General features: G+C 39.5%; 1 protein-coding gene across 16 annotated transcripts in view; it reads right to left on the bottom strand.

Annotated features, from left to right (window-relative positions):
• Positions 1-10,000, bottom strand: part of LOC139415270 (gephyrin b) — a 121,782-nt gene that overhangs the window by 67,837 nt on the left and 43,945 nt on the right. The gene's annotated exons all lie outside the window — the stretch shown is intronic.

A 10,000-nucleotide genomic window follows, 5' to 3' on the forward strand; every position in this document is an offset into this window, starting at 1 on the left:
CAGTTTCTGACCTAAACTATACAAGTATATAAATACAACAAGCTACTCACAGTTTGCTGCAAGTACAAATCTAATATTAGCCAGCAAGACTCTTGATCCAGGATGGAATTCTTCGCTGTTACGAAGTGAATGCTTGATTTTGGAAGAAACTGTCCACTTAGCTAAATTGTTTACTAGCTTCTAAATTAGCAAATCAAATGCACAACTGCAGAGCATTTAGCACATTTTAGACAGTTAACTTAATTAGTTAACTTAATAGTTATAAGATATCTAACTGGTAAACATTTAGTTGGGAATTCCATACTGTAACTAGATCACCTGGGACGTACTGCACAACAGTCACAAGGCCCCGGTCCCGGTCTCTCGTCGTTGTGTGCTTGTAAACAAGCATAAGCTTCGTAATGAAAAATAATGTGACAGGTGAAATGAAAAATGTAACGGTCTTCATCTCCTAATGTATTGCGCAAGTTGACTCCAGGTATTTACATAAAAAGTAGCTACAAATATTCACATTTATGAAAAAACTTAAAATAAATATTATCAAATGTATTTTTTTAATGTATTTATTCATTTTTTACCTTTATTGAATAACCGAAACATACAATATACTTGCAGTGAAGCCGCTCAACAACTACATCACACCAGTCATCCAACAGATTCCCCTTCAGAGCGACACACAGAAGCATCCAGGGTCAATGCCCTGCGCAAAAGCACATTGACAGATCTCCCACCAGGCCAAAAAACCTGAACCCGAACCCTCCAAGATCCCCCCACAGTTACCCAATAGCTGTCCCTTAACCAACCTCCACTCCCACTTGTCTACAAATCCACATCCCAAACCTCAGCTTCCCTCAGCCCATCCCATCTATCTCTGCTGGCCAACCCTCTTCGGATTTCTACGCAACACACATCTTTCAACTATGCTGTGATGTTTAACATACAATTTCAATCTATCTAATCGAATAGAATCCACAGATTGCGAGTTGAAGATAAATACCTTTACTAAGAGTATTAGTATATTAGTAATTGACTGACCTGGTCTCTCCAGGTCTCCTAACAATACTATTTCTAGGGTCAATTTTAGATCAATGCTATGCATTTTCAGCCATTCCTGAACCTGAGACCAGAAACAGGCTACCTGAGGGCAATACCAAAATACATGGTCAATTGATTCTGTATCCTCACAACAAAATCAAGATTTTGTTGGTGGCAAGAATTCTATATAATAATTTTAGCTGAAAACCACGAAGTCTTGAATCTTGCGTTGTTTTATATATCAACACATAGACCCTGTACCATAGAATCGGTACATCAAAAATCTCTTCCTATTTGCAATGTGGATGGCACAGTTGTCAACATCCTGGTCCTCAAATGAAACTGGTATACTTTCCTATTTATGCTATTTTCATTCCTCTGACAGTTTTGATCCTTTATATTGGGCAGACAGACCAGTTCCCTACCTCCTCCCGCTGCCACCTGTCACGCCCTGACCTTAGAGAGCTTTTTATGTCTCTATTTTGGTTTGGTCAGGGTGTGATTTGGGTGGGAATTCTATGTTTTGTATTTCTTTGTTTTGGCCGGGTATGGTTCTCAATCAGGGACAGCTGTCTATTGTTGTCTCTGATTGGGAACCATACTTAGATAGCTTTTTCCCACATGGTTTTTGTGGGTAGTTGTTTTCTGTTTAGTGTTTTCTGCACCTGACAGGACTGTTTCGGTTTCATTTTGCACTTTGTTCGTTTTGTTTCAGTGTTCAGTTAAAATAAAGTCATGAACACTTACCACGCTGCGCTTTGGTCCGATTCTTCCTCATCAGACGACGACACCTGTTACACCACCTGTCCTCCTCTATTTTTGGGCTAATGCTGTAATCAATTGGTTGTACTCTTGGATTGAGCAGACCTTCCCATACAATTCTGATAACTCCATGAAGGACATAACTTTACCATTCCAATTTTTACAATATAATTTAAGAACAAAATACAATTTTCAAACATCTTTCCCATAAATACAGGTATTTTATCAACCGGTACATTTGAGTTCAGCCATAATATTTGCTGTAATATTTGTTCTATCTTTTCAGGGGGATGAAATTGAAATTGTAGCCAGCTCTGAAACGCTTGTTTGAAGAAGAGAGATACTTTGAAAAAAGTATAATTTTCAATGATTCAAAAATGAGACATGGCAATCTGCACAAAGGCAATTTTTAAACAATGGATGAGCTTTTCTTAGTAATCTACATGAGAACCATTTAGGGTTCAAGTAAAACTTTTGAATAAGTGAAGCTTTTAGAGAGAGGTTTAGTGCTTTTATATTTAATCTCAACCCACCCAATTCATATTCATTATATACAGTAGGGCAAAAAAGTATTTATTCAGCCACCAATTGTGCAAGTTCTCCCACTTAAAAAGATGAGAGAGGCCTGTAATTTTCATCATAGGTACACTTCAACTATGACAGACAAAATGAGAAGAAAAAAAATCCAGAAAATCACATTGTAGGATTTTTTATGAATTTATTTGCAAATTATGGTGGAAAATAAGCATTTGGTCACCTACAAACAAGCAAGATTGCTGGCTCTCACAAACCTGTAACTTCTTCTTTAAGAGGCTCCTCTGTCCTCCACTTGTTACCTGTATTAATGGCACCTGTTTGAACTTGTTATCAGTATAAAAAACACCTTTCCACAACCTCAAACAGTCACACTCCAAACTCCACTATGGCCAAGACTAAAGAGCTGTCAAAGGACACCAGAAACAAAATTGTAGACCTGCACCAGGCTGGGAAAACTGAATCTGCAATAGGTAAGCAGCTTGGTTTGAAGAAATCAACTGTGGGAGCAATTATTAGGAAATGGAAGACATACAAGACCACTGATAATCTCCCTCGATCTGGGGCTCCACGCAAGATCTCACCCCGTGGGGTCAAAATTATCACAAGAACGGTGAGCAAAAATCCCAGAACCACACGGGGGGACCTAGTGAATGACCTGCAGAGAGCTTGGACCAAAGTAACAAAGCCTACCATCAGTAACACACTACGCCGCCAGGGATTCAAATCCTGCAGTGCCAGACGTGTCCCCCTGCTTAAGCCAGTACATGTCCAAGCCCGTCTGAAGTTTGCTAGAGAGCATTTGGATGATCCAGAAGAAGATTGGGAGAATGTCATATGGTCAGATGAAAGCAAAATAGAACTTTTAGAACTCGTTGTGTTTGGAGGACAAAGAATGCTGAGTTGCAAAGAATGCTGAGAATGATCCCAAACACACCGCCCGGGCAATGAAGGAATGGTTTCGTAAGAAGCATTTCAATGTCCTGGAGTGGCCTAGCCAGTCTCCAGATCTCAACCCCATAGAAAATCTTTGGAGGGAGTTGAAAGTCCGTGTTGCCCAGCAACAGCCCCAAAACATCACTGCTCTAGAGGACATCTGCATGGAGGAATGGGCCAAAATACCAGCAACAGTGTGTGAAAGCCTTGTGAAGACTTACAGAAAACGTTTGACCTCTGTCATTGCCAACAAAGGGTATATAACAAAGTATTGAGATAAACTTTTGTTATTGACCAAATACTTATTTTCCACCATAATTTGCAAATAAATTAATTAAAAGTCCTACAATGTGATTTTCGGGATTTTTTTTCTCTCATTTTGTCTGTCATAGTTGATGTGTACCTATGATGAAAATTACAAGCCTCTCTCATCTTTTTAAGTTGGAGAACTTGCACAATTGGTTGCTGACCTAATACTTTTTTTGCCCCACTGTAGATAGGCACGCTTTATTTTGTCTTGTTTAGTGTCCCAGATAAAGCAAAATATTTGTTGCTCATATTATTTGAAAAACAAATCATCAGGAGTAGGCAGCACCATAAGTAAGTGAGTATACTGAGATATGACTAAGGAGTTAATCAGGGCAATTTTCCCATAAATAGAAAGGTTGCAGGATCATGTCTATTTTTACAAGTTTTCTATTGAAATTCATTGTGGAGAGCTTATTTATATCTTATATGAATACTAAGTATGTCTACTTCACCATCAGCCCATTTTATAGGTAAACTGCAGGGTAATGTAAAAGTAGATTTTTTAAAAGATCCAATACGTAATATTAGGTTTTAGTCCAGAGAGTACAGAAAAGTTATCTAGATCTTCAATGAGACATTTCAGGGATCTAGCTTGGACACCTTTGTTTTTAAGCCTTGGATTTCTAATCATCTAATGTTGTTATTGGATCTGATTTTAATAGCTAGAATTTCGATGGCCATAACGAATACATATGGTGACAGCGGACACCCTTGTTTGACTCCTCTTGACAATTCAAAACTCTCTAAGAAGTAGCCATTATTTACTAATTTACACCTGGGGTTGCTATACATTATTTTTTACCCATTTAATAAGAGAATCATCAAAATTGAAAAAAATCCAGACATTTATAAATAAATTCCAGTCTTACTTTGTCAAATTCCTTCAAAATCTGCTAGTAATACCAGGTCTGGCTTCTTAGATGTTTCATGATGTTCTATTCTTTCTAGTAGTTTTAGTATATTATCTCCAATGTATCGTCCATGTAAAAAACCTGTCTGATCAGGATGAACAATATCTGGTAAAACCCTTTTAATTCTGAGTGCTATGCATTTCGCTAGTATTTTTCCATCACAACATTGAAGTGTAAGGGGCCTCCAGTTTTTTTAGATGGACTGGATCTTTATATTTGCCATTTGGGTGTTGTTTTAATAATAGAGAAATCAGACCTTACTGCTGAGTACCTGACAGACGGTATTGAACAGTATTGACGGTGTTGAAAAAGCATTCCATGGCTTTTCCCAAATACCCCGGTATATAATCGAGACCTTTCAAGGCAATCCTAGTCAATCCCCAAACATTTCTGAAGAAAAGCCAATGATAAAGCCTTGCACTTCTATTTTTATTTGATTTGTCTTGTGCCATTGGCGATAGGTGCAGTTGATTCAGCTGTCCTGCGAGCCAGCCTGACGACGGGACAAACTCTGCCTACCCGGCAGATCTGGAGAGCTAAAATCAAGTGTGCATACTGCACTGGCCAATTGGATCCCTCAAATCACTTTGCCTGCAGCTTCCACTAACCCACAGGATAGTTTGATAATAGCCTACATGAGATGTCCTAACTTTTAAAACCATAACCAGAGAGACTGTCAAAGATTACAACGAAGAGCTGCTGTTTTTATGTTCATGTTTCAGTTTTTATTTAGCACTGTCAATACGTTTTTTTCCCCCACACTTTTACTAAACACAAAACGCGCTTCTCCCTACTTGAACTCGCCCTACAACCAGCACTGCATCTGCAGTAATGGATGAGTAGCCAAGTATATCAATAGTCAATTCTTTCTATTATTATCAGCTCGTCGTGTCTATTTTTATATGGAGCAATATTAAACGTTCTCTTTAACATAGGAACAACAGGCATTTGTCAATGAGGCAGAAATTATGCAGTGCGACTCGAGTGTCTTCATCAGGTGGAAGACGATGTCCCCTCCCTCTGGTCAGTCTCACAGGAGGAAAGCAGAGGGCAGGGGCCGTGAGAGATAGACCTACTGTTGCTCTCCCTGTCTCCCTCCGCCAGGACTGACCATCAAAGGAAGGTAAAGCACAATCAGTCCAGCAAAGCTAATTATGCTCCACTATGCCTCGCAAGTAATAGAAAAACTGATCTACATAGCTTGAGATTTTAAAGATAGTATAGTCTGAGAAGAACAATATTGGCAGGCCAAACATAGTCAATATGATGTGATAATGTATTAGGTCTACTGTGCAAACATTATTCTTACAGAACAGTTTTTTAGCAGTTAGGAGCGTTCGAATCCCCAAGGTCACTGGTTCGAATCCCCAAGCCGACTAGGTGAAAAATCTGCCAATGTTCACTTAACCCTAATTGCTCCTTTAAGTCACTCTGGACTGGAGTCTGCTAAATTACTCAACTATAAATGTAGTAAGTTAATGTTGCATAAGTCACGCACCAATCTTTTTCTGAGCGGTAGACTTTGACTCTGAAAGTGACTCAGAAAAGGTTGGTGACCATTGGTGTTTAAAGAATATGTGTTCCATTGATGGTTTAAAGTGTCTGGGCTGATTCTGGTGGGCTGTGGGTGGCTCCGCCCTGTGATTGGAGTGTGTGTGTGTGCGTAAATGGATGTCTGCGTGTATGTGTGTGTGTGCGTACTGTGTGCCCTCGTGAAAAATCATGAATGGATATCTATGCATGTCTGGGCTGATTCTGGTGGGCTGTGGGTGGCTCTGCCATGTGTTTGGAGTGTGCGTGTGTGCGTAAATGGACGTCTGTGTGTGTGTGTGTGTGTGTATGTGTGCGTGTGTGTGTGTGTGTGTAGGTATGTGCCTGCATGTCTGGGCTGATTCTGGTGAGCTGTGGGTGGCTCTAACTTGTGTTCGGAGTGTGCGTGTGTGCGTAAATGGACATCTGTGTGTGTGTGTGTGTGTGTGTGTGTGTGTGTGTGTGTGTGTGTGTGTGTGCGTGTGTGTGTATGTATGTGCCTGCGAGTCTGGGCTGATTCTGGTGGGCTGTGTGTGGCTCTAACTTGTGTTTGGAGTGTGCGTGTGTGCGTAAATGGCGTCTGTGTGTGCGTGCGAATGTGTGCGTACGTGTGTGCCTGCGTGAATAATCATGAATGGATGTCTATGCGTGTCTGTCTCAGACAATGTGCCGTGGCCAGAATTTGTCTCCAGCTGGTCATCCTGAGGTGGTAACACGTGATGTGGAAATGTGGCACAGCATGGCACAGAACAGCATGGCACAGCACAGCATAGCACAGCCTGTAAAGGGGAGTAGTTGGTCAGGCTAAATCCAAATAACCCCCTTAGCCCTCCCTGGAAGTTTTTCACGACTCCGTGAGCCACCTGGAGTAGGCTCGAGAATCCGAACCTAGGCAACGGTGGTTAGGGTCTGGTTTCAATTGCAGACTCTTTTCACAACTTCAATGACATAAAAACATTTATTTACAGGGTGGGTCCTCTTCAGTCAGACAACTCTCCCAACAAATCAGGAGGCTGAACTGCCAGAACGTCACAATTCGAAAGCCAACGTTTGCAGGCAAATCCTTTGCAGTGGTTTTAGTGACGCTAGTTGACGCAAACTAGACACCTGCGAAATGCACTCATTAAAAATAACCCATGTGATCTCCATCTTGCTACTATTTATTACTTTCTATTTATATTGTATTTTATTTTGAATTTTGTAAGAGCATTGGGCCAGTAACCGAAAGGTCGCTGGTTCGAATCCCTGAGCTGACTAGGTTTAAAATCTGTCCTTGAACAAGACACTTAACTAACCCTAACTGCCCCTGAAAGTTGTTCTGGATGAGAACATCTGCGAAATAAGGCATTGACGTCGTTCCTCCAGGCCAAATGCGACTGTCATTGAAATCAGACCCTAATCACTGCTACCTTGGGTTGGGTTTCAGAGACTTCTCCCGGAGTGGGAGTGGTTTTCTGATGACGTTTGGAGCTACGCGTAGTGCCTATTCAGCCCTCTAGTTGGTCCTCCAAAAACAAAGCCAATCAAGTTGCAGACTTCCTAGTGAGTGGTACTCAAATTACCCATGAAGCTCTGCGACCCGAGGCCGGATGGTTTCAGAAAGGAAAGATGGCTGCCAAAGAATAGGAGGATGGAAGGAAATGTAAGTCATTATAATTGAATAACAACTCATGTACAAATCATGTAACGAAAAATGTACAGTTAAGAGGAATATGTTAGTTAATGCAAAAGACAAATCATTGTGCATATTGTTTGGTCATAAAGTTGTTTTATAAAAATCACTGTTTAAGGAAGTTGTCTGGCTAGCTAACATTAGCTGACTAATATATTTAGCTAGCTATATGGGCTTTTGACATTTGTATTAATTGTAATTTGTGTAATCCTGAGCCAACCAGATTGTCTTGTGAAACCCTGTGGAGGTAAATAATCTATCTAAAGCATTTACTGCAAATGGAATGTATAATTGTGTACGCTTGCCTTGCTGTTCATTAAAAAATACATTGAAGTCAATCACTTGTCATTGTTCTTTATTGTAGTAACGTTAGTGATTGGCGATATTTGTCAAGTAACGTACTTCTTTTCTTACTTATTGTGTGGTGCTGGATAAAAACACCTGTACTGTATGTATAAAAACACCTGTACTGTACTGTATAAAAACACCTGTACTGTACTGTATGTATAAAAACACCTGTACTGTACTGTATAAAAACACCTGTACTGTACTGTATAAAAACACCCGTACTGTATGTATAAAAACACCTGTACTGTACTGTATAAAAACACCTGTACTGTACTGTATGTATAAAAACACCTGTACTGTACTGTATAAAAACACCTGTACTGTACTGTATGTATAAAAACACCTGTACTGTACTGTATGTATAAAAACACCTGTACTGTACTGTATAAAAACACCCGTACTGTATGTATAAAAACACCTGTACTGTACTGTATGTATAAAAACACCTGTACTGTACTGTATGTATAAAAACACCCGTACTGTACTGTATAAAAACACCTGTACTGTACTGTAAAAAAACACCTGTACTGTATCTATAAAAACCCCTGTACTGTACTGTATAAAAACACCTGTACTGTACTGTATGTATAAAAACACCTGTACTGTACTGTATAAAAACACCTGTACTGTACTGTATGTATAAAAACACCTGTACTGTACTGTATAAAAACACCTGTACTGTACTGTATGTATAAAAACACCTGTACTGTACTGTATGTATAAAAACACCTGCACTGTACTGTATAAAAACACCTGTACTGTACTGTATGTATAAAAACACCTGTACTGTACTGTATAAAAACACCCGTACTGTATGTATAAAAACACCTGTACTGTATGTATAAAAACACCTGTACTGTACTGTATAAAAAACCCTATACTGTACTGTATGTATAAAAACACCTGTACTGTATGTATAAAAACACCTGTACTGTATGTATAAAAACACCTGTACTGTACTGTATAAAAAACCCTATACTGTACTGTATGTATAAAAACACCTGTACTGTATGTATAAAAACACCTGTACTGTATGTATAAAAACACCTGTACTGTACTGTATAAAAACACCTGTACTGTACTGTATAAAAACACCTGTACTGTATGTATAAAAACACCTGTACTGTATCTATAAAAACCCCTGTACTGTATCTATAAAAACACCTGTACTGTATGTATAAAACACCTGTACTGTATGTATAAAAACCCCTGTACTGTATGTATAAAAACACATGTACTGTATGTATAAAAACACCTGTACTGTACTGTATGGATGTGCAACTATATCTGATCTGTGTATGGAACCTAAAACATTTAGCATAAATATTAGTTCAGAACGGTGGTTTTAATTGTTCTACAATGCTAATCATTATTAACCAGTGGAAAATGACTGAAGAAAATGCAACTGTTACATGTCAAATTGCTCTTATAGAAGGAAAGTCCTGCTTCAGTTCCAACTCCACATTGAACCACAGCCAGAGAATGGGAAGGTTACATTAAGGAATTTTATTTTTCTGTTCTCATTTGTTGCTCATATAGTAAGTACATATTTGTTGCTTGAGAAATATAGTGAAAGTTATTACTGTTGCCAGTACAGGCATTGTGAAAAACCCAAGGCTCGTAGTCAATGTGTTATCCATTGGCGGCTTCTGATGTGTGCAAGTGATGTAGTGATGTCCATTTCCCTAGGGTTATTTATCCCTCCCTACCACTAGTTGCCTGTTGAGTGCCACTCCCCCCGAGGGACAACTGCCAGTATTGGGACAGAGCAGTCTAAATCAGCTACAGGGATCATATTACACCAGACATGGACACACACACACACACACACACACACACACACACACACACACACACACACACACACACACACACACACACACACACACACACACACACACACACACACACACACACACACAGAGGCAAGCATGCATCCAGGAACACACACCCACCCCACCCT

Source organism: Oncorhynchus clarkii, chromosome 8 (genome assembly GCF_045791955.1).
Source record: "Oncorhynchus clarkii lewisi isolate Uvic-CL-2024 chromosome 8, UVic_Ocla_1.0, whole genome shotgun sequence".
In the NCBI taxonomy this organism is placed as follows: Eukaryota; Metazoa; Chordata; class Actinopteri; order Salmoniformes; family Salmonidae; genus Oncorhynchus; species Oncorhynchus clarkii.